Here is a 20,548-nt window from a genome sequence, read left to right as displayed (position 1 = left end):
AAGAAAAATATTTATATGGGTAGGTTGAAAAGTTTTGAGCTTACCGCTAGAAGAAAAACTAAAAAAAAAAGGTCTTGAACCTAACACACAAAAATAGGCGCAAAATCTGTGGTCTTAACACAAATAATTTGAAGAGCTTTATGGTTTTCCACACCTGTGTTAGGCTCAAAACTTTTCAGCTCACACTCATTTATATTTTTTGTTTGTTTTTTTTTTTTTTTTTTTATAATTACTTTCTTTTCATTTTTATTTTTCCATCAAACATGAAACCAACAACTAGTATATAAAAATGCACGTGAAACTTAAAAAAAAAAAAAAAAAAAAATACGAAAGAGTATTGGGCCTGATGGACCCCTATAACTGTGTAGAATTTAAAAAAAAAAAAAAACAGATTGGTATCCTGTCATCTTGGTTCTCTCTTTTCGATGGAAATTAAAAAAAAGAGCAAAAGAAAAAAAAAAGCAGAAGAAGAAAAAAGAAAATAAGCGCGAGCACGTGGGACAGATGCGTTTCACCTTCGCAGCACGCGTCATATGCAGGTGCAACTGCAAACTGCCAAGAAGCTCGAAGTAAATCGTGCCGGACAGCCTATTAAAAGTTCGACCTCTCCTCCTCCTCCTCCTCCTCCTCTTTCCCATTCTTTTTTTTTCCAAGCGGTTAAAATCGATCTGTTAAGATAACGGAACTAATCAACAACCAAACCAAACCAAACCAACAAAATTATCGAATAAAAATGATTCTAAAACGATTAACATAAGTCAAATTTAATCACCAACAACTCGAATAAATATTAATTAACACAGTCATTGTTTTATTATTATTATTATTACAACAGAATGCAAATAATAATGAATTTAATATTGACTCAAATAAAAAGTGTCGAACCGAATATGTGAGAAGAAGAAAAAATAAACAAAAAAAAAGAAAAGATTAATAGGAACTACAGTTCGTCAACCCCCTTTCTATTATCACCCACCCTACTATTCTTTCTCTTCCTTTTTTTTAAATAACGATGTTCATCGTCAGCATTGATAAAGGCTTTTTTTTTTTAAAAAGATTCGACATAGAAACACGATGGGGGAATCTTTTTAACGATAAACGACGACTAATATAATAAACACTCTGCGCTCATCTTCTTGGTATCTTAACAAATAAAAATAATAATAATAATAATAATAATAAGTACTTCCTTCCTTAAATGGATTTTTAATGGGGAAAAGAAAACGGTACGCGTATACGGTTGGTCGCGTGCCAAACTTAATACTTATTCGAATACTATCAAGAAGTTTTAGTATGTCTGGCCGATACACCTGTCCACCACCATCTTGCTCGGCCGATCTTTAAGTACAAGGAACGCGTAAGACCCAAAGAAACGATGAGGGCTTCGAGAGAGAAAAAGAAGAGAAAACCAAACCGAAAGAGAAAGGACGAGTAGTATAGTATTGTATATACAAGACAGGATGTGGGCAGCTGTTTACCAGCTGGAGGATGATACACCTTAGCGTGTGCTTACGAAATATATTCGTGGGCCCTTAAAAGACGACGGGCCCCGTCTGTCGACCGCGAATACGCCTGTTGGAAGAAGAAAACCGATTTTCCATTATTCCCCTCCCCCCCCCTCCCTCCCTCCCTCCCCAATAAGAAATCGTGGGAACATTTTATTAATTTTAGGATTGGATAAATGTAGAAAAAGAAAAAGAAAAAAAAAAGAATACGTTCATAGTACGGTATTTTTAAAACTTTCGCGAATAGTAAAAGTTTCAGGGAGGGGGAGGGGGGGGGCAAAGAAAAAAAAGCGTGACAGTCATATTTTATTTTTTCAATTAATTGTGATATCGATTATTTCATTAAATACACAATTTTATAAGGACAGTCAGGTTATTATATATTAAAGAATTAGTTTAGTCATATATACCTTTACAGGTATAATAATTACAATAAACAAAAACAAAAAAAAACTTAAAGTTATATCAAATAAAATTCTAAATAAAAATGTCAAATTTCAATGATAATTAATATCATTCACTCTTATTTAACATCACAATAAAAATGAATGTTATAGCATTCACGTTCGCGAACGTGTTAAATGAAACTAATTGTAAGATTGTCACGTGTTTATTTAATTACGTAACAAATAATGCACGCGGAAATATAACAAAAACAAAAAAATGAGTAACTTTTAACAACGATCAATCATATTTTCACGAGAGATGATATACAAAAATAAAAAGAAAAAGAAAAAAAGGGTTAACACAACTCGTTCAAGATGGCGAATATCAAAAAGAGCAAAACAAAAATATTTCCAAAAAAAAAAGGGACTATATTATTTTGTAAAAGGGAAGAGAAAAAAGAAACAAGGAAAAGTATTCGTACTATCCGTTTTGTCGTCTCAAGGTCGTAATTCCTAGCTCCTCTCTTTCATCCTTAGTCCTTTCCCTTTTTTTTCCCCCCCCCCCTTCCCGTTCTCGTAGAAAAGGGCGAACGTATAATAAAAGAAGAAGGGACCAATCTCGTCTCTCACGTGAGAGAGTCCATTTTAAGTCGATCGAGAAGAATCGGTTAGATGGATTCTGATCAAGAGAGAGAAAGAGAAAGAGAGAGAGAAGGGGAAGGGGGGGGGAGAGGATGGGAGGTAAAGGAAGAGGAAGAAGAAAAAAAAAAAAGAAGAAAATGAAAAGAGCGAGGGTGGCTTGAGGAACGATGGAAGAGAACAAAAACTCAACTAGAAGAGGTCCACTTTGTAAAGGGTCCACTTTTCTAAAAATCCTATGGTAAATGGCGGCTTTCGTATGGCCGCTGAGATTTCGCCGTGAAAGGTCCCAAGAAAGGTAGAAAGAAAGAAACTGCTTCGTTTTATCATAAAAAAAAAAAAAAAAAAATAAGAGATAGACGGGATGGAAAAAATATATGTCTGTCTTTGTTTTGTTTAACGAATGATTGCGAAAAAACGAGAGAGAGAGAGAGAGAGAGAGAGTAACGAGCTACTTAGAAATTTTTCAAGTGGGAAAGAAACAAAATATTTTAGTGAATTCTATTGATTTCTCTATGAAACTTTTTCCTAATTTTATATCAAACAAGAATAAACATATCGGATATTATTTTTATGCGTGACAATAGTTTTAATTGTTATTGATATATTAATGATGAAAGAGTAAAGCAAATATACAAAATAAAAGGAAAGATAAAATATTTGTTCGAAAGGAGAATCATCGGAGGATGATCAAATCACTCGATAAGATTCCGTTCGATTTTCAAGGCTAGAATTGTCTTTATAATACATCTTTGAAAGTATCATTCTTTCATGGTATCCTTTAACATTTAATGGGACCTATATAATCAGAGTTATAATATATTGTCTTTAACGATTAAATTTAAACACAAATTTATTAAATCTAAATATTCGATGTACGCAATTTAAAAAAAAAACATGAACGAAATCTATAATAATTGTAAGATATAAGATTGAAATTTATTTTCTGAAAAGTAAACAACGTGTTGGAAGAAATATTTCTTTAAATATTATTTGTAGACACCACTTTTGGACAGTCAGGTAAAAGCGAACAGATCAGGTAATAAAATCACTCAAGACCTATCCACTTGTTTAGAAATCGTTTGTTTTCTTTTCTTTTTTCTTTTCAATTATCTGGTTAGTCAATAAAATTGCAGCTCACCCGAATTAAATCCACTGGATTTTCACTAATGGGGATTTTTATTCAAATATATTATTACCTACAAAATACCCATAAACAACAACAATGTGAAAATACTTCGCGAAAGAATTGAACAAAGTTTCCAACACATTCGTGTAATGGCTGAAAATATGTTTGCTTATTACGTGGAGGAGTACAAAGAGGTCATTTTAAATATTTCTTATGAATTTAAATGCATACAATTTAATTAAAAACTCAAAATAAATTCGCTATAAATTTGAAAGAAGATTAAAAATAGGACACATATGTTTGTATGAACATTTTATTCTTGTTTCGATCTACTGAACCAGCCAACCCATTCCACCCCCTTTAAGTATTTCCCACTTATTCTGTTACGTATATGTTGATCGAGAAAAAAATCATGAATATTTGTCAATGGAAAAATGTCGAACAGATTTTGATCAGGTTTGGTCAGAAATTTCGATTTGGTTCGTTAACATTTTTTGTACGACTGTTGTTTCCAGAGCATGCAATTTCCCCTGACCATCTAACACAAATACATCGCACAAGGAGGGAGGGTGGGGAGGGAGGGGGTTTTAGGTAGGACAATAAATGAGTAATGCTTCGTTTCGATTGAATAACAAGGGGTCGACGAGCATCGCACGGAAACCGGCATGCCATTCGAATTGAACCCTTCTTTTATTTATCCCTTCGGTTGGCTCACGCTAGCTAGCTAGCTAGCTAGCTAGCTAGCCGATTTTTACCACCCTAGTACCATATACTACTACTATATCGTAGTATTACGAACAAAAATTCATTACTCAATAGTCAATAATAATCATTCGTTATGATTGAAATAATTTGAAATATTGAAAGAACAAGAAGAAGAAAAAAGACAAACAATTTTCTTTCAAGACAAAACAAATGACAATAAAATATGATATAAACATCGATTAGATATTGAAAAAATATTACGATTGGGAGGAAGTGTGTGTGTGTGTTTAGTTGTATAGTTTCTTTTTTTAAATGAAAAGATGGTAGCTCACACGCGAAGTATAGTTCTTGTATATTAGGTATGTACATATATATTATAGGAGAGATTATTTTCTTTGTGTTACGTCACAGACATTGATCGTACCAAGAAAGGGGGGAAGCTAAGCGCACATATAACACACTCGGTTATGTGTACCCAGACCTCTCGCAACCCTTTTTTTCGAATATGCGTTCTAGAAAGAAGATAGGGAAGGAAAGGGCCGCTGAATATCCCCAGTTGGCAGATGCGAAGCGAGCACGGAATGATGGGTAAAAGAAGGAGCCCCATGAATCGTACCCCGATTAACGATCCCCCCTCCTCCCTACCACCATCCCTCCTCTTTCTCGTCGTCGTCGTCAACCCTCGCCCCCCACTCTTTTTCTTTTTTTAGCTTTTCAACGTATCTTCCGTTGCGAAAGAATCAATGCCCCGATTTAGCATAAATTTTATTCGCATTTATTTATTGCATATATTATTTATTTATTTATTATTTGCATAATTTTGTATTATTATTTATTCGTTCGTTCTAATAACGAACAATAATTGATTGTAAATATTAAGATTATGGGGGTCCGGCAAGTTTTCTGAAAATTTATCTCATGTGGCTGGTTATTGTTTTGGAAGCGTATGTGGAAGTAAAACAATATGAATAAATTTTAATAAATTTTATTTATTATATTCAACTTTTACTATTTCTAAAAGAAAAAAGAATATATATATTATTTTTCTTATTTCTTTTTTGTTTTTTGTGTTCTTTTTTAACACGAGTTAACTCGTGAACGGTCACCAAAGTGTTAATAAATCAGTTGGTTAAAGGAAATCGTGTTAATTTCGTCACGCGAGTTCAATGTTTCGTAAGAATATACATAATAATCAAATTAGTTCAAATTATAAATAGATCATTATTACTTTGGCCAATTATATACTGCGATTATTATACCTATGCAACAAATACGCAACACTAATATTATAATAATACGATTTAATATATATATAATTATATAATAATACGAAATTTGTAATATCGATATAATAAAATCACTAACGAGAAACATATTTTGTTTCGATTAAAATATAAATTAACTTCTGATATCACAACCGATGTGCAACATTATCGGAAACGTGTTTCAACTGTAGACGACACCACGCAAATATTTCGTATGGTTCGCATAATCGTTGGGTCTTATTACACTTGCCTTCTTTCTTAATGAAAAAAAAAAAGGAAGGAAAAGACACGTGTAGAAAACTTCTCTCTGTGCTCTATCATTTCGTTGCTGATACCCACCACCCACCACCCACTCTTATTTTCTCGCTTAACCGTGCCAATTCCAGCGATCTTGAGATTACGTTAAATTTGCATACGCAAATATACAAATGTTGGCTCGGCCAATAAAATAATGTTGCAACATCTTTAATACTTTATGTATTAAAAAAAAAAAACAGAAAAAAAACCTTCACCCCCCCATCTTACAATTAGTATTGTTTTATACGATATTATTGTATCGAATAATGATATTTTCTTTTCCCCTTCTGTTTCACTCTCACTCACTCTCTCTCTCTCTCTCTCACTCTTTTATTTTGCCATATGTCTGTCTGTCTGCCTCCCCCCTTCATTCGAAAGCACACGTCGCATCAGGAACGATAAGCGCAAACGATTCTTCTCCTCGAGTACGCGTTTATTTTCTGTCCTCATCCTACGAAAGAGTTTTTTTTTTTTTTTTCTACCGACCTGCGCGATAACGAGCATTGTTACAGTTACGTTGCACAAAGCGAAATTTAGCCCTCGACATTTATCGACCGATATACTACTACACATAACCCCCATCTACCCCCCACCCCACCACCACCCAACTAACTCTAACTATATCACATTTCGAAACATAACTCGAAGAAAATCTATTCCTGTAAATATGTGTGTGTGTGTGTATATATATATATATGTTACCGTCAAAGCTGGAATTTCGTCATTGCTAGTAATTCCTAAGCATTGTCAACAATGTAAAGCGCTTTACGACAAAGTCGGAAATAAAAGAATTCTTACATACTTTTTTTAATATATATATATTATTTATTATATATTTAACGATATATAGGATTAATTAATCAATAAGGATACATATACGATGTCTATGCGCGCGACAATAAATGCATGCATAACGTATAGTGTATTTGTATAGGAATACATACATATATAAACATATGTATCGTTAAACGGGATTATTGACCACGATACATAATTAACTCTCGTAAAAGACAAAAAAATCTCTACTACGCTAACAATAATACAAGATAATGATTTCTCGTAGAAAAAGAAAAGAAAAGAAGGAAAAAAAAAAATAAACAGTTTTCGCTATTACGCAAAACCAAGAATAAATTCGATATTAAACTCGATTCGTTCTTTGACTATTAATAATAGTCTCTATCTAGTGTTGTGTAATATTAGAACGTATTGTTACTTCATGATTATTCTTAGCCGTTGATGATGTTATGTCGTCCGTGTAATATATATAACCATAACTTTATATATTCCTATTAATTTACATTAGATTTCTTTAATTATTGTTATATGTTAAAACAGACTACACCGAGGTGGAGAGAGAGGGAGGGGAGGGGCCAAAAGTTTCTAAATAAGTGATTTTATAAATCACCAAGAGAAAAGGAACAAAGAACAAAGAGAACAATGAGAAGGTGTATGCTGCTGTAGCTGCTAGCGTGCAGATTATATTGCTTTACATACGAAGAAGTGTTCGTGCACGTGTACAGAAAAGAGAGGGTCGAGGGAAGGGGGAGGAGAGAAAGAGAAAGATAGATAGAGAGGGGTAAAGAATTGGTGGGAGTTGGGAGATGACGTAAGCTTCGATTACGCGCCGTTGCATGGCGCGTATGGTTGGCTACGACTGCAAATTGCATTCGCTCAGCACGTTCATCATCACATATATATACACGTATACACACACACGCGTATTCATTTTCAGTGTAATATCTTCTCTCTCTCTCTCTCTCTCTCTCCCAACTATCTTTCTTTCTATAGAACATGTGTGGGTTCCGTGTGTTGTGTTGTATGTGTATGTGTGTGTGTGTTGTGTGTATATGTACGAAGGACGAGGCCTTCATCGAACAGGCAGGCAACACGTAACAACACTATCGTACGTATCTTCTTCGTTTTCTTCGGATATCAACCATATACGAATGCTGTTAAATTGCTATCAGCTGACAAGATGAGAGCAAGTTTTGAGAAATGAAAAGAGAATAACTTTTTTGAAAAAATATTATTTTCAAGAAAACTGAGAAGAATTATTTATTCGATTATATTGAAATTAAATGGGGAGAGGAGTGTCTTCTTATTCCGATTGAACGAAGAAAGGGGTGTTTGTTATTTTAATCAATTGCAGGGATAAACATCTGTAAGCTTCATTGTAATTGTTTCTACGAAGAAAATATAATTATATGTTAACAATTAAAATTATTAATAACTTATGAATTTGAGGGAGGGAGGGAAGGAGGGGGAGAATACATCGATGAAAAATATGATATAAATAATACTCGCGTGCGTTATTATGACGATAAAGTTTGATTAAAGATGACGTTATCAAATCGGTGAAGTCAGGGATTTGATTTGCAGTTATAGAAGTTTAAACCCGTGTATACATCACTCTCCATAGGTGATGAGGAAAACAATTACTAGCGGAGGAGTGGTAACCAACCACGGCGACTACTACGAGGACGACAATGACGACGGTGGTAAAACAGCTGTCGCCTTGACCTTACTCAACGTGCTTCTCTCGCCACGATATATCGTGACTACCATTTCTTAACGTTCTCTCTCTTTCTCTCTCTCTCTCTTTCTATGCAAAGTATGAATTGACTTTAAACATACTACCTACGAAGAACTTTGATATATCGTTGGAAATAAATTCGAGCGTATCCTCATCATAAAATGAAGAAATAAATCAGAAAGATGTCGAATTTTATCGATTCCCATGGGCAGCATTCATTCAGTCTACCTGTTGCACATCACACACTCTTTTCTAATAAATCAAATCAAATCAAAATTCTCTTCAATATATCAACAAGAAGATTATTATAATAATAAGGAAATGTATATAAAAAAATCTGGTAATAATCGAATAAATAATATACAACAAGAGTAAAAATTGTTCGATTATTCGCTTTATTGATAATTTAATATCGTTGGAATATATTCTTAAAAAATAAGGAGATCTCTCTCTCTCTACAGGGTTAGTAGAGAAGAATTAAGTAAAAAAGTGGAGTCCCTAAGCAAAGTTAGGATTCGTATAGGAGAGGAGGAGTATCGGTGGGGTATGCGGAGGAGCAAAGGGGCGCCATTCGAGGGAGGGCTGTTGAACTTTCAGGGTCACTCCCGTGGGCCTTTGCGAACTGCTTGAAGATAGAAAGGCAAAAGGACAGAAAAAAGATATAGAAGAAGAAGAAGAAGCAGCAACAGCAGCAGCAAGCTGCTGTTGCTGGACACGAAAACTCACTCCTCCTAAGCCTTCTAACAACGATGCGCCCTCTGTTGTTGGATTGGGTCTGCATAGAAGTAAAAAAGAAGTTAGGAAGGGATAAAGGTAGGCCTGTGCCTGGGCTTTTGCTTGAGAGGCTCGATGGGGACGAACGACGGTATTTGAGGGGCCAAGAAGAAGACGCGCTGAAGTTGAGGTTGAGATAGAAAGAGACCTTGCACTTTATTCGTCGTTTCTCTACCAGGGCTATCCCTTTCTTTCGGCATTAGCTTCTTCTATCTTCTACTACTATCTTTCTTCCTTGCTCCTTCGCGTTTCTCTTTCCTCCTTTTGCTGTTGTAGCAAAGGACGAATAGAAAGAGGTAAAACGACGAAGACAACGAAAACGACGAAGAAGACGACGACAACGGTCGATGTAGCTCAAGAAAGTGCAACGACAGTGGAACCAGTTTTAGGAGCCAAGAAAGGATATCGTTTTCTTCGCATGGGCTAAAAGATAAAATCCTTTTTTGATGTCTACAACGGAAAAGATTCTTACCTCATCGATAACTACGCTTTTATCCGCCTATCTGTATGTTTGTTAGTTTGTTTGTTTGTTTGTTTGTCTGTCACCAATGATGGAAATATCTCGAATTTGAAACGTTGAGATCACACGAGAAATGATATGGTAGAAGAGATGAAACTCAGTCGTGGGGATAGTGAACTCTCATGGCCATTCCGTGGCTTTCCTCAGAACCGACAAAACCTCGCTCTTCTCAACATAATACGACTATTTATATTCCAGAAAAAGATAAAGGGAGGTAAGTAGGAACAAAGAAAATACTGTTGAATTATTTGTTGTTTTTTCTCTCCCTCCCTACCCCCCCCTCTCTGACAATCAAAAAATTACGTATAATAATTTTGTTCTAAATATCAAGAAATAATTAAGAATATAAAAGGAAATTATATGAATGTTATATTAGTCTTTTCATTCTCTTATATGGATTAAGATAAGATGAAATAAAAAAAATGGAAGGCAATAAGAAAAAGAAGGTTGGAAGAGTATAAAATAAGTAAGCTTGGGTTGAATGACCTCGCAGAGAGCGAGTATCTCTATCTAGTACCTGTATCATCTTTTCTCTCAAGCAAAAAGCAAGCACGCGTGTGTACGCGTGACTAACTGTGCGTGCAAGCGCATACATCCAGTCTAAACCCCCCCTCTCTCTCTCTCTCTCTCTCTCTCTTCTTTCTCTGTTTATTCCTATCTTTCTCGCACCCTGATTATACATAAGTACATAGACGTAACCCTTCGTACACGTTATAAAACTAGTTTCGCGTGTGGATTACTTTCTTATGGGATATCGCACCGTGTCTACCATTAATATCAAAGAACGAACGAACGAAATTACTCAAACTTTGTCGATTAACTTCGAAATCTAATATTTGTTATAAGTAATCAATAAAAATTACATACATTCAAGCACGTACGTATGCATGCACGCATGCACGCACACATATTTATTTTTATTATTATTACATTCGTAATTGTTTTCGAAATAATGTTTATGGGAATAATGGCATTTAATGTCATCGATCCCATTGCATCGAAAGGAAAAAAAAAAGCAAGGGCAGTGATCTTCGACTCGTTCGACAACATCGCGGCATTGCCCGAATGCCATGGTCACTGACCGTGAAATCAGGAATTTCAATTCTGTACTGTGCCGACTTGCAGAGAGCTTCTATCATTCCCTACGCAATAATGACGCACGCATCTCTCTGTGTACATTCATTCTTTTTTCGTAGGTTTTAATTCGGGGTTTTCTTTTTTTTTTTTTTATTAAAATTAAATAAAGTTTCACGTAAGGGTAAAAATGCTCCTCATTCGAATATTGTATCCACCTTATTGTTTTGCAAAATTAATCCGGTATATATATTATTTATAATTGGTCAATGAAAATAAAAGGAACACGATGGCGATTTAAACGATGAAAAAAAAAAATTATGTTAATATATGTTGCATATTAAAGAGAAAGAAAGACAAAAGAAGAAGAAGAAGAGGGGTAGAAGGGGGGGGGAGGACCGATTAAATTCTATTCTCGTAATAAAGTAATTACAAGTCACAATTAACGTGGCCAGGTCACAAGCGAGTTGCGGCGAGTGGTAAGCCAAGCAAACGGCGCGAACACGTACGAACAAAATATACACATACCAAACTTAAAGTGTATATATATATACGAGTGACCTAGTTTTTCAGCTGTAGCAATACACATTTGTAAAGAGGGAGAGGGAGAGAGAGAGAGAGAGAGAGAAAGAGAGAGAGAGAGAGAGAGTAATGCGCTGAACGCGACATTCTTCAACAACCTTTCGCGCATTATCATCCGACTCGGCGTTTATGAGACTTGTTGCATTGACCTAATATACACGGTAATCGACAATTCTGATCGATTATTTCTACATTTTATTCGTGGGAATATTATATTAGAATGTCGAAACACATTATTTTAATCTTACTGTTAAATAGGAATCCCTTCTCATATTTTAATTTAGAAAATTAAAATCGACATTTGTTCGAGGAACAATTACAATATAATCAATAGATTATTACAATTTTGTTTACATGTATATATATATATGTAAACAAAAAGAATTTAAAACGTACCGTTAATAGAAAGTGAAAATAAGATAAGGAACGAAGGGATAACAAACAAGAAGACGGAAAATAAGAAAGACGAGAAAGTAGGAAGGAAGGAAGAAAAAGTCTAAAAAGAATTGAAAAGAAAAGAAAGGAAAGGAAGGAAGGAAGGAAGGGCTGTAGTACCTTCCTTGCGCGCACACGGCGCTTGCTCGTTTAAGGGTCAAAGGACGAGGATGATGGTATAGAACGAGGGAGGGAGAGAAGAGGCCCCCTCGTCCTCTTCGTCCACGAAGCATCGATCGAGCCAGTCGCCAAAAATTTCACGCCCAGGCTGCTTTCACTCGCCATTTCTCTCTTCTCTCTTTTTCTCTTCCTTCCTTTATTTCTTTCTCTCTCTCTCTCTCTCTCTCTCTCTCTCTCTCTCTCTCTTTTTCTCTCTCTCTCTATATATATATCTATCTTTATCTTTCTCTTTTTTTCTAATTCGAGCTCCGAAAAATCAAAGAACCTGACCATTCTTATGATATAGAATAAAATCTTACGGTGACGCGATAACTCTACGCGAAAATCTTTCGACAATAATCAAGTATTTCAATATAAAAAAAAAAAAAAAAAAAAAAAAGAAACCTATGTGTTTCTATTTGTTTATCTTTCATCAAGGACATTCATTTAACGTTTAAACCCATTCGAACGGTTAGAGAAAAGAATTATTTGAAATAACAACTCACCATTGAAATTGATCCGTAAGCAGATAATGGAAGATCTTAATCCAATATTTGGTCGTGTGGGTTGCGATGATGATCACAAAGTTATGAAGAAAAATAAAGCACGCATGAGAAAAGAAAAAGAATATTCGAAAAGAGAAGGCAGGTGGCAACAGTTTGACACTTAGTAGTTAGACATCATCACTCTCAATCATCCATCATCCACACGAGCACAATTCGCGACCTATCGATGGACAGACAGGCAGACAGACGGACGGACGGACGCAGGGCGTCGATCCCAAGAACGACGCCGCGTTTACGGTTTTAATACCACGCTCAAGAGAACACCTATGTTCGTTCATACGATAATAATGACAAAGAGACCAACGAGGAACGATGACACTCTCTTCTTCTCTTTTATTTTTCTTTCTTCCTTACTCTTCTTTCTCTCTTTATTTCTTCTGTTGAACACAATCTTACTCGTTATGACAATACTAATATCATTTTAACACCATTATCAACATAGCAGCAAACATCACTATACAACACTAATTATGAACACTCGCGGTTTCCGTTACCACGACGCACATGCTGCGCCAATATTGCTGTACATTTTTTCTCTTTATGTATTTTATTTTTTTTTTTTCCCTTTTTTTTTCTTTTTTTTCTTTTCTTCTTCTTCTTTGACTACACACACTGCTTGGCTTTGTTATCAAGAAGATTTCCCAATGAAAACGTGACACTATACTATCTATTTCTCTCTTTCTCGATTGATCATATATAGAAATGTTGTATGATTTATAAACTGATGATACACACTCACACACGCACACGCACGTATATATATATATATATATTATATTATTATATTATCTTAAAATATATATATATATATATATTTAAATATATATATATATAGACTAATGGCAGTATGAAGTAAGGAAAAAGGCAAACTCTGCGCACTAAAAAAAAATACCCCTTTTCCCCACGAAGGTTCTCATGCGACTGGCGCGACGACGACCGGGACGACGGTGGCTGCACGGAGTAACTAAGAGTAAAGTGGGGGTGGCTAGAAATTCCGTAAGAGTGGGGATGGCTAGAGCCATGCCGCGGCGTTCTCGTCGTCGTCGTTGTTCGATGCGGAACAGTGCGGTGAGAGGGGGGAAACTGCACGCCAAAGGGAAACGCGCGCTCCTCTCCTTCGTCAACAGAATAAGGTGAGGAGGAAGGGGAGAAGGGAGAAGGGAGGGAAGAAGGAAGGAAGGAAGGAAGGAAGGAAGGAAGGATGGATGGATGGATGGACGGACGGACGGACGGACGCGATTGGGGAAGCGCGCGTGCGCAATGGCCCTGTTTTACAGACGCATCGTGACAATCGCGCTCGAGCCACCGCCCGATGCATCCATCCATCCTTTACGTTTGTCCTTTCACCCTCCACCACGCGACGACTACGAATAAGCAACTTCTTTACTACCTACTATACCTGCCTTTTGTCACGTACACAAAATTTTTAATATTTAACTTCTAGTATTTATTTCTTTTACTATTTTTTTTTTTTGAATTATCAACAAGGGTTTTTATGCCACAAGACTTTTCCCTGATGAGCCGATAATGTATTATACCTTGTTCTATTGGCTCAACCAAGTGTTTTATTTCTTATTTTAATTAAACCCTTCTTCTTCCTCACGTATAAATAAATAAATTTAATTATTTTTATTAATTATATATATATATATATGTTTCTGTCGAAGCCGGAAATCAGTCATTACTAGTAATTCGTCGGCATTGTTATCAATGCAAAGCGCCTTCCGACGAAGTCGGAAATAAGACTTTTAACAGAGTTTTTCCTAAGCATTGAACATAATACTTTGATATCCTATAGAAAATCAAATTATTATTTAAACAATGTTGAAAAGAATACATTCTCGGACACAGACACACACAGCCATATGCAACCCCTCCCACCCCCCAAAAACTTTTCAAACAAATTGCAAAGATGCACAATTTACCGTATTGTATTAAATCAATTGTATTAAATATCTTTATTTTATTTTATCATTTTATCGTCTTATTGACAAATTTAGAGTATGTATTATATTGGCACGCGGTATAGTTGCAGTTATTTTTGATGTTGATATTTTTGTTTTGAAGTTATTTTTTATCCTTTCGCGTTTTAAGTAGAATATTTATAGTAAAGTATATATAGTTTAATATTTATATCTATATTAACAAAATAATATATAATACTATATATATATAGCTAAAATGTTATACCGATTACGAGTACATATCTTCTTATTTTCTTTAAAAACAAAAGTAAGAGAAAGGAAAAACCTAATTGCTTTAAACGAAAGGTAACGCATCATCTCGACCATAAATAAGCGAAGATAATAAAAGCTTTTCATCGAAACCTCTCGGAACCCGAAAAAGGGGGTAATTTTATGTCAAGGTCTCTCAACCGGTATCTCCTCTTCAGCCGGTTTCCTAGCTTACTTATTTTTAAATCGACTTTGGTCAACCGATTTCTCGATTACACCCTAAGAAATAAATCAATGAAGGGTGTTGCACGGTTTACAATTCAAAATCGACTACAAATTCCGACTTCTGTCTTTTTTTTCTTCGATACAAAAATTTCATAAAGGTCTAGTTAACATCGATTCTATAATCCATCGATTCTAAAAAAGGCAAAGGATTGATATGGAAACTAATATGAGAATGCAAATGTGTCAATGCACTTATGTATGTATGTAAGAGAAAACTGTTGGTTGATTTTGAACTAAACAATGAAAAAAAAAATCAAATTGGAAGGAATTTAAATGCATAATAGATACACAACGGTTGTCATATAAATTTAAACGTTGATAAGAAAAACCTTGAACTAATTGTTATCGTTTAAAAACATAAGCAATAAAAAGAAAAGAAAACATATATAAGTATAACTTCGAAAATGCATTGGTTGTGTTTATCGAGAGAAAAAAAAACTCGTTCGTCGACCGACAATTTTGTATCCCCACTTTTCTCGCAAACATACGCGTGTACCCAAAATACATAGAGGTATATAGAACCCCGCCGTCTTCCGGTTTCGTTTCTCTTGTTTCACCGTTGGTTTATCTTAGGGTAAAAATTCTTCCTTACAGTGATTCTCAATTGTATTTTTTGTCATTTTTTTTTTTTTTTATTTTTATATCAGGACATTTATCAAAGTCGTACCAGGATATCTTTCTTACACATGTATATATGTGAATTTAATTTTATTTTGTCCCCTTTTACCTTATATTAGGTCAAAATCAATGTTTTATCAAAAGAATTTGTTTTTTCATCAGGAGGATAATAATCGATCGTTCTATTTTAGATTGTGTTTTTTTTCTCTTCCCGAATATACAATTCCGAAACGCGTCTTCGATTCTCCAGCAAGTATTTCACAATAAGTCAATAAGAAGATATTTTACACCAAAGAGCGAAAGTATGCCAACGCCTTCTCTTATCTAGTCCGATTCGCTTTTTCACAAGAACACTGTTACTTTCATACGAATCGATAAACTCGACTGGTGTTTACTAGTTACCATCTGTGCGTCAAAGGAAGAAGAACACGATCGAATGAATGATAATAATAGATTATATGTTGCTTCATTTTGTTCTATAATTCTTTCTCCATTCCCATTTTCAAATTTTTTCTTCTAATATCAATCCTAAATGAAACAATGTATTATTACATGGAAAGAAAGATTAAATTTAAAAACAATCATTTTAAACAACAAATTCGAATAATTTAATCAATATATTTCATATATGTATGTATAATTTACCTTGTACTTTTGTAAGTATAGGTTAATTGTATAAGAAAAAAAGAAATAATCGAAAGTATTTACCGAAGTGGTAAAGTACAAAGTGTAGGTGTAAATTCCATTCATGTTGAGTTTCGCTTATCAGATGCAAAACCACGTGGTCTCGACACGCACCTTCTCCTCTCTAACCACGTGACTCAAGTGTACCTACTTGCTACATTCCCTCTGCTGTTTATGGTGTCAACGCACCAAATTTTCCTCACCTTAAAATTCTATATTTCACGAATAATCAAAGGAATAATTAAAAATTACACGTATATATGCATTTACGTATATTCTTATAAGATAAACAATATTATTATCAATTGTATCGAGCGACATTGTTGAAAAAAGAGAGAATCCAAATGGAAAAAATCAGAGTGATCACACGCGAGCACTTAACTTTCTATATTTCTAATTTTTGGATACACATATCGAGAAATACGTATACAGAAAAGTGTCATTGACTCCCCCCAGTGCAACGTTGCGACGACTAATTTTAACTTTCTTGGTTGACAAATGCATGAAAACAGACCAATGGTATAGCGCGGCCAAGGAATGAAATAAATATAAATCAAAGTAAAGAAATAAGAAAAAAAATAGAAATGCAGCTTGTGCGGTAGCGAGTAGAATCGCGAAAGAAGACGAAAATGAACAAATAAGAAGACACTGAGGAGACACCGTTACTTGAAAAAGATTCTAATCTTTTCAATGCGGTTATTCTTTCTGGGAACGTAACTTCTTCAATTAATGATATTTCTTTTATGGGTATTATTCACAGATAAAACTACTATGTATATAATTATATATATTTATATATATGCATACGGAAATAGTGGTAGTCATGGATCGAACGAAAATCAAACGATAATAGATTCCGAAACGTCGAAAGTTCAAATGAACCCAAATATAGTCGAAGTTATTTAAGAAATGAAATAAGAAACGAGACTGTGCCATTCTTTTTCTTTCTCAAGTAACAGTAACAGAGTACGTACGTCACTTTTTCATACATATCATCTATTGACGATTCCAAATTGTTCATTTTCATGTTAATTCGTAATAATACATCAGTTCAAATTTCGTGATCATTATTTTGTATATATTGGAGTCACCTGATTGATTGAAAATAACAGCCATTTTGAATGGACGAGCGGGGACATTGAAAATAATAAACATTTCATCAAATACTTAACATATTATCGGATCTCTAGATACGATAAAGATAAAGGAAACGACTCTTAGCAATAAAGAATCCCGCTAGAGAAGAAGTAATGAAAGGGAAGAGGTGTTGTATAGGGATAAGGTCGAAGCGAAAGAAGGAACTCACTGGTGTAAACTCGCAAGAGAAGAGAAGAGAAGAGAAGAGCCGGCCGCCCGCTGGTATATCTTTCCTCGAGTCCGCCGGTGTATTGAACTCGGGTGCCCGAGGTTGTTGAACTCGAACGCGCGGGCGGCGTGGATCTCCGTTGTGTAGCATATGACGTCACGTGATTCGTCGTCTCCTCCTCCGCCGACACCGACGCCGACACCGACGCCGACGACGACAACGACAACGACGGAGACGACTCGAAGTAGAAGGAATAAGCAGTCAATGACGTGGCGTCACTCCATTGGTTAATTCGTCGCCTCGCTAACCAATGACGTCACACTTGAAAGGCGCGACTGAAGTGCGCGCGCATCGCTTCACGCAACTGCTCCTAGAAGCTACCTCGTCGTCTTCCCTGTCAACCAATGACGAACTATGACGACAACGACGTCACGAAACCCGCTCGCAAAAACGTTCATATCAAATAAATATAAGTTAGTTACTCGCTTTAGTATTATTTTTCTTTTTCTATCGCCTGTATTCGTCTGTCTTTTTATTTTTCCTAACAAATTTTCTTAATCGCATAGAAAATTAATCACGGAAATTTTTCAATAATAATAATAATAACGTATAATTAATTTTATTTATATATTATTATATTAATATATAAATACAAAAGTCACTTTTTTAACAAAAGTCATTTTGTTAACGTTCGAACAAAATTTTCTTTTTATTAAATAGTTTAAATTATATATATATATATTTTGTATATTTGGCTTATACAAAAAAGAAATAAATAAATACGAGAGAGAGAGAGAGAGAGAGAAAAGAAGAAGGTGAAACACGTGCGCGCTACGAAAGGCGCGCGCGCTTCTTCTAACCAGAGGTGTATGTATATGGGAACGCACACTCAACCATAAATAATATACAAAGTATAGAGGACATGAACCGAGTAGAAACGAGAATCTTCTGAGCGAACGGTTGAGAATAAAAGCCGTTCCTCGATTGTGAATACTGCACCTGCCACACAACAATCACATCATACCAGAGGAGGAAGAGAGTGGAAAGAGAAGAAGGAAAGAGAAAGAAATAGACAGAGAGAGAGAGAGAGAGAGAAAACGAAAGGCTATTAATAACGATCCTGAATTATTTTTAGCAGTAGACACACCGCAAGAGTAAAATAAAAATAATAATTTTCAGCGACCAAACACAAGCACGCAAAGTACCAATTGACAATGGGTTAAAATGAGGTTGTATTAGCTGTTAGACAAAGTTAAATGTCCGGGTAAGATGATCAATGATCGGTCAGCTGAAAAATTCGTTCGTTTATTCTTTAGGTGAACGTTTGAAAATCCGATCGCACGATTCGGTTCGTTCGTTCGTTCTCTTACTCACATCAGAGTTTGTTGACTCTCGGTTTCAGCACGCCAGCTGACCATGACCTCGCCGAACGATCCGCGAAGTAATACCGAGGCGATTCTACCACCACCATTACCACCCCCCCGCCGGGGGACGTTATCGTCCTCGTTGCAACTTGTCTCTCTTTCTCTCTTTCTCTACCCCCCCCCTCCTTCACCTCTCTCTCTGATAGGCAAAAACGCATATATATACATTTTGCTACCAATGATGACAGCAATAATGCTATCGTTACTGAAAAAAAAAAAACTCTTATCCTAGCCTGTATCTACGTATAATATGTAGATAGTATATCAAAGTACGTTTTCTTCATTTCTTTTTATGAGTCGTTGATTATATCAATTAAGTTGCTTAACTTTATAACTGTAAGAAGTTAACAAAACTGGTATAACAGTTAATTGCACAATTTATATAATTAAATCGAATTTGTACAATAAATGAATTGTTTTAATTTTAGAAAAATAAGAATGCTAATAGAAAAATTATATTTGGTGATAAAGAATATCTTTGGTATGATTACGAAATACGAAATAAAAATTGTACGTGAGTTTGTGTATATGAATGAAAATAATTGTTCCGGAGCAACGTATAAAAAAATACGAATCTCTGAAGGCGTATCTAGGGCAAAGAACATCGATCGTATAATCTGGGTCAGAGCTTGCATGCAACTCTGCTTCAAAGTGTGCGCCAAGTGCAACGCCGTGTGCAGTTGGTCGAGAAGCATATTGCACCAACTATAGGGAAAGAATAAAAGAGAAATATGTATGTATATATATACACACACACAAGTATGAAACACGTTTATAATTTTACTAATTCAAAAGAAGAAAACTTTTACCCATATCACATCATTATGGATTCTATTATTTATGAGATTTACTAGTCATCCAAGTAAACTCATCTAAGTATTTTAATCGCGAATCCTATGAAATATTTTATTGCGGGCAAACGTTTCCTAGAAACATAACACAAGGAAATAAAGAAACTTTATTTTTCTATTGTCCGAGCGTTTGATCGATCCTCTTTCGAGTTCTAGCGAAATAAGAAAATATTTCAATTTGTTTAATAATTTTAACTTTTAAATGCTACATTGTCGCGTATTACAATTTAAAACTTGTCAGTATAATCTAATTAACATTGAAATTGATTTAAGTTACATAACAATTTATATAATATGAATATATCTTGATTTATAAATAATTGAAAATGTATTAGAAAATTATTTGGAAAAAAATGTAATGGAAATGATGAAAAAATAGCGAACCGGTCAAAACCCTTTGTTTCCCAAAATGGCAGCCACTAGAATTCTAATCCTTTGTAGAATGAATGCACGTGCGGGAAACGCGTATGTATGATACACATATTGCGCAAGAAACACGTGTGTAAGACGAGAAATAGAGAGAGAGAGAGAGAGAGAGAAAATACACAAGAGGGATAGGGATAGAAAGCTGTAAAATCGATTTCTCCCAACGCATCTCTATGTTCAGCGCGTGACCTAGCGACGCTCCTTCATGGCG

The 20,548-nt window shown here is 35.0% G+C and overlaps 1 protein-coding gene across 5 annotated transcripts in view; it reads right to left on the bottom strand.

The window, feature by feature from the left end:
• LOC106787937 (histone demethylase UTY) overlaps window positions 1–20,548 on the bottom strand; it is a 41,527-nt gene that overhangs the window by 16,220 nt on the left and 4,759 nt on the right. The window contains exon 1 of one of the 5 annotated variants that reach the window (XM_014750725.1): window positions 12,510–13,741. The exons of the other annotated variants lie outside the window; for them this stretch is intronic. The gene's annotated coding sequence lies outside the window, so the exon portion shown is untranslated. Of the gene's footprint in view, window positions 1–12,509; window positions 13,742–20,548 lie in introns of those variants that run through there. 5 annotated transcript variants of the gene reach the window in all.

The sequence above is a fragment of the Polistes canadensis genome, unplaced genomic scaffold (assembly GCF_001313835.1).
Source record: "Polistes canadensis isolate GaletaPanama2010 unplaced genomic scaffold, ASM131383v1 scaffold_120, whole genome shotgun sequence".
Taxonomy (NCBI): Eukaryota; Metazoa; Arthropoda; class Insecta; order Hymenoptera; family Vespidae; genus Polistes; species Polistes canadensis.
This window is presented reverse-complemented; position numbering and strand designations above follow the sequence as displayed.